The 5,727-nt window shown below is 41.0% G+C and overlaps 1 non-coding gene across 1 annotated transcript; it reads right to left on the bottom strand.

Annotated features, from left to right (window-relative positions):
• Window positions 1-265: 265 nt before the first annotated feature.
• trnap-ugg lies at window positions 266-337 on the bottom strand. Its single transcript has one exon. It is a non-coding gene; the product is annotated as a tRNA-Pro (tRNA).
• Window positions 338-5,727: the final 5,390 nt, after the last annotated feature.

The following is a 5,727-nucleotide window of genomic DNA, read 5'->3' as shown; positions in this document are numbered from 1 at the left end:
TTTGAACTTTAAAAATTGAAGAAAAACTTAATAACTTAACTCCTCATCAAATTTTCCACTCAAAATTTGTAAGCAATATACATATTTTTTAACCACTTACTTCTAAATTTCTATTTTCTAAATTTCTAATTTAGAAGTACTGATGAGCTCTGTGTGGTTAGAGAGTAATTAAATATGTCAAATAACTCTCTTCACAGTCACAAAAGTCAAGTCCAACTGCATGAGAAAAGTAATGATTTCTGTTGTTGTGAAAGAAAAAAAGCAAGGGCTCGTCCGGGATTTGAACCCGGGACCTCTCGCACCCAAAGCGAGAATCATACCCCTAGACCAACGAGCCAGTTGAGAACCACACCTGCACCTGGAATTTTTAACTATAAAGACGTGCTGTTGAATTCTTCAAAACTTGTGATGTGGCACTTTGGCCTCGTCATTTTAATCCGGTCAAACATTACCCTCTGGTGGTGGACAACATTATAGCTTCAACTTCTCCAATGTTTCTATACCACAGAATTATAAACATTCTTAATAAATCAATCAATAAATAAATGGAAACAAAACTTAGGTTTTGGTAGATTTGTCACACTTAAATGTCAATAAAATTTTAATAATAGCCAAAGAAACCGAATGAACTACAAAATGCTTTTAAAAAAATATGATTTGAGTGAAACAGCAAAGAAACAAGGTCAGTGACATCTGTCAGTCTCCAAAGAGCTAACGGTGCGTTCACAGCGAACGCGATAGACGCGACCAGAGTGTCAGGTTTACATGTAAAGTCAATGGAGAAGCGTAATGAAGCGCGACTGGGGTTCCCACGAAAACGTGGTGGTCGCGTGTCCTAGTAGCGCGACTGACGCGTTTAACGCGCGAATAAAAATACACACGTCAGTTTGTGTGGTGCATTTTGTGCATTCACGCATATCGTGTCAACCGCTCGAGTTGGAAAAATCTGAACTCCAGCGTGAAGTTGCACCGCGGCAACCAATCAGGAGCCTGGTGACGTGGCTCTGACCTAGGTCAAAGGGGCAGGTCCAGCCAAGCCCTTCATTCTTTATTCAATATGGAGGAAAGGCTAATCAACCCGGAGCTGTACGACACCAGCTGCTTTCTGTACCGAGACAGGAATAAAAAGGACCGAGCTTGGAGGAAGATATGTGAAGAGATCGGGCAACCTGGTAACTTCATCCATTTCTCTTTTGAATTTTTGACTGACCCAGGGAAGCCGCGCAAAAGCTAGCAAGCCCGCCTACTGTCCCGCTATTTTCCCACTGATGAACAAATACTTTTCCGCTAACAAGATAATGTAAAGTGAAAAGAGAATCAGCTTGTGAGAACTTTGAGTAATGTTCATGTGTGTGTGTGTGAAAAAAGTGTATAAAGTGCGTGGGGAGGGGCTAGTTATTCTGAGAACCCCTGCTGCAATAAATGAGGGACCACTGTCTATACTTTCTCTATGACTATTGTTTCAAACCTGTTAACATTTAATATTGTCTTGACAGAGCCAACTGATTCTGCAGCAGAGCATCCCCTGTTGCTTCTCCTGCTGCCGCACCCACAGCTATGTAATTGTAGCATCAGATGTACCGCAGCACTGATAACTTTTTACTCGCCCCTTGTGATCACCTGGCCATCCTGGAGTCCCTAAAGAGGCCACACCAGTCTCCAACGGAGCATTTCCTCCTCAGCCTTGTTCCTGCTCTGGAGAGCATGCCGCCTCAGATACGAGTATTAGTGAAATTTCAAATTTAGAAATTAGTTTTTGAAAACAGCACAGCTGTGTTAAATTTGGAAACATTGGACTCGAGCGATCAGTAGTTTTCTGATGAGGCAGCAGCTCTGCAGGGCAGAGACAATGTTCATAGTTTTCTCCTCCTTCTCGCTGAGGCTCTAACACTTTAAGCTGGTCCTTTTTATTCCTGTCTCTCTGTAAATACTTATATTTGATATATTTATGTTTAATGTGTTTCTGTTTGAGAATTTTAATATTATTTCAAATAAAACTTTTTAATGACTAATGTCTCAGTTCAACTACACAGCAAATATTGGCACACAGCTTGACACATGTAGCATTTATCTCATGTTATACTAATGAAAAAATATACTGCTATATAGGAACATAGTGAAGACCAATTATTTAAAAGAATAAAGAGAGGTTAGTTTATTTTGGAGTCAAGCTCCATTTATTAAGAATATTTTAAAAAAAAGGCAGGAACGCTCTTCAGAGGTTTGTTGTTAGCTCAGAGCCGTTGTGGGGAAGTTGCTGGGACTTCAAACGGGCTTCTTTTGGCTGCCAAGACGCTGCCCCCTCCACCGAGAAGTGGGCCCTGAACCTCTCCCTCACCAGGACGCCCTCTCTGGAGGAGTCGTTGGCTGCTACACGACCCAGGCCTGTTTTGAAAAATTAAACCTGTGATAAGACAACATATCAAGATATATTATCATATAACTAAAGATGAACTGTTCACAATTTTATCTAGCTCTCAGTTTTAAGAAAGGCTGGTGACCCCTGCTATAGAGTCTGACAGCTGCAGGGATTATATACAAATATTCAACTGAATCTATACCAGAATTAAACCAGGTCTAAATAAAAAAAGGACTTTATAAGATAGACCTGAGTATCACTAGCAATCAGAGGTGGAAAGAGTACTCACTCAAGTACAAGTACTGTTACACTGGTTAAGTTGTACTCAATTACAAATAAGTACTGGTGTTAAAAAAATACTTGAGTAAAAGTACAAAGTACTCTTCTCAAAAACTACTCAAAGTATTAATTACTTTTTAACAGACTGATGTTTTATTCTGTCGTCAATAGCAGGCATTCGACTCGATTCACCAGTATAAATATTTATGTTCAAAGCACATTTCTCAGATGAACAAGGTATAGAAAGGTAACTTGTTTTGTAAATAAATGTAGATGTAAAAGAAGGAATTTTGTTTGTTAAAACAATGACAAATATGTTTCTGAACATGCGTAGAACCATTTAAACTTTTCCCCATACACTGAACAACAGGCAGGTCTTAAACTCTTAGCGTTTCTGTCACACTTTACTTTCTGAACCTTTCGTTCAGTTTCAGCTGGTTTTCTAAATTAACAGAGGCAATCCGACTTCGTTTGGCTGAAGAGTAAACCAGCACAGCTAAAAAGTCGTTCACACGCAGCAGAAGCAGGCAGAGCTGTGTTCAGTTTAAGAGAGAGGCTTTTGATGGCTGAGGAGTGCAGCAGCTCCATGGTGTCTGTGGCACAAGCAAGGTAACCATCAAGCTCAGCTGCACTTTGGTCTGGAGAAGAATTCATCTTCATCAGATGACTCTTTGCTGATCCTCACTCTCATGCTCCGTCGTTTCAAGATGTTGTTTGATGCATGTGAAGGCTGTAATTGCAGGTAGAAACACAATTTTGTTATTTAAATTTCAGTGATTATTCCTGAACACAAATTTAAAATCGGCAAATTCTCAAAAAGGATTGTTTAGTATTCAGGACAGACCATCAATAACTTACAACGTATTAGGTGAAATACTCACTTAAGCATGTGTTCAAATGTAAAAATACACAAAAGTGGGATCACATGAATCCTTACCAGCCTCTGTTACATCTGCTCTGTCAGTCCAGGAAGTCTTGAACTTGGGTAAGAGGACTGCAGCTGCAGCCAACTCTGGATCCTCCATCATCGTCCAAAACGCTTTTGAAGGCCATTTTGCAGGGCTCTGATGAGTGGCACACGCTTGATGTCTCCAGCCTGCTACGTTTGGACAGTAGTTGTTGGATTACTGGCAGGAGCCATCCCATAAAGGAAGTGGACTCAGACTGAAGAATGTTTGAAGCTTTCACCAGTGGCTTCATGGTGGTACAGTACTCCCTAAGGAATGCAACTTCTGCAGGACTCAACCTGTAAGACACAACAACAAAACCCACCATGACTATAACAGGGATCTTCTGATTTAATATTCAGAGTCTGCTCACGTTTTTAACCATCCATTAAGGAAAATTCACAAAATTTGCAACCGTATTGGTAGGTGTCCAATTTTACTCACATTTTCACCTTGAACTCCCCACAAATGCTCCTGATGGCATCTTCCTCCTTCTCATCAATGATGCACACTATCCTGTCAATGGCAAGGTAGGTTGAATTCCACCGTGTTGCATTGGGACGAATGATCTGTAGCTCACACTTGTCCTCTACCACTTCATTAGCCAAATGAGACCGGCCAGTTTTGTTCCAAATGGCCTGGCATTTTGCAAAGGTTGCACGGGAGAGCCTCTTGTAGGTGTCACTCATGCTCTCTGCTAGGGCAGCGTCAGATGTTGCCACAAGGTTTAGCAGGTGACATGCACATCGCTGATGAGGCGGGAGTTGATACTCCAAACCAGAGTCTTCATCAAGAATTGCACCTGCCTCATGGTAGTCACTATGGTCAGTCAGGTCAAGAGTTTCTGGGTCTGCTTCATCTTCAACTTCATCTGCATCATTTTGTGCCCCAAACATGTGGAAGGCCTTGACAAAGTTGGATCCACTATCAGTTGTGGTTCTTACAACTTTGCCTCTAATCTTGTACTGGCAATGGATATCATCAAGCGTACCAGCAAGCAAGTCAAATGTGTGAGACCCTCTCAATCTTTTGCACGCTAGTGCTGCAGACTCTTCCTCTATCCAATGGCATGTGACTCCAAGGTAACTTTTCTGATGAGCTGACCAACAATCAGTAGCAACAAATTTGACTTTATCCAATGCTGCAACCAAAGTCATCTTCATGTGATCAGCAGCTTCACAGATTCTGGCACGGACACCGGGTCTGGAGATGACTTGAGGTTGTAATGTGGTAATCAATTCTTTGAAAGATGGCTGTTCTACCCTGCAAATGGCTGTAGCCCCTCACATATGAAATTGATGACAAGCTGTCAACAGTTACTTGTGGAACATGTTTGTTTGCAGCTCTCAACATCAGGTCTGGTAACTTGCGTATTTGCTGAGAGCTTGTTTGGTGTGGCTGTGGTCTTTCGCTGACGAGATGTTGATGCCACAGTGATGTTGCACTGCTCAATCTTCGATGGATGTTTCCTCTGTAGAGATAAATATTATCATACGTCAGGTTCATACATTACTTCATAACATCACTGTGATTAACACTACAGGAAAACACATTTTTAAAACATCATTCAACTAGAGTCGGGGTGGGCAACTCCAGGCCTCAAGGGCCGGTGTCCCTGCAGGTTTTAGATGTGTCCGTGATCCAACACAGCTGATTCAAATGGCTAAATCACCTCCTCAACATATCTTGTAGTCTTCAGAGGCTGGTAATGAACTAATCATTTGATTCAGGTGTGTTGAGCCAGGGTGAGATCTAAAACCTGCAGGACACCGGCCCTGTGGATTCTTTCTTTATAACTTCAGGTCATTCAGGTAAACTAGTTATGTTATGTGCAACACTGTCATGTGCCACTCTGGTTTTATGTTTCAAATTCATGTAAGACATCCAGAGTACTCTGATTACATTGACAAGGACATCTCCAGTTTACATGGGAAACAATTATTTCGTGTTCTTGAGATTACTTATTTACATCACTTTTCACAAAACGTACATACAGGTCTGATTCAAAACTGCATTTCTATTTTTTTAATGCATGTTGAAAGGGCAAAAATATTCCTGAGATACTGTTAACATTATTAAATTTGAAGGCTATTATACAGTGGTATTACTTTAAACTGAGTAAAACGGTATTTTGATAAAAGT

Source organism: Haplochromis burtoni, unplaced genomic scaffold (assembly GCF_018398535.1).
Source record: "Haplochromis burtoni strain Fernald_Lab_line unplaced genomic scaffold, NCSU_Asbu1 Contig_433, whole genome shotgun sequence".
In the NCBI taxonomy this organism is placed as follows: Eukaryota; Metazoa; Chordata; class Actinopteri; order Cichliformes; family Cichlidae; genus Haplochromis; species Haplochromis burtoni.
The sequence above is the reverse complement of the archived record's forward strand: the minus strand, read 5'-3'. Positions and strand labels throughout refer to the sequence as shown.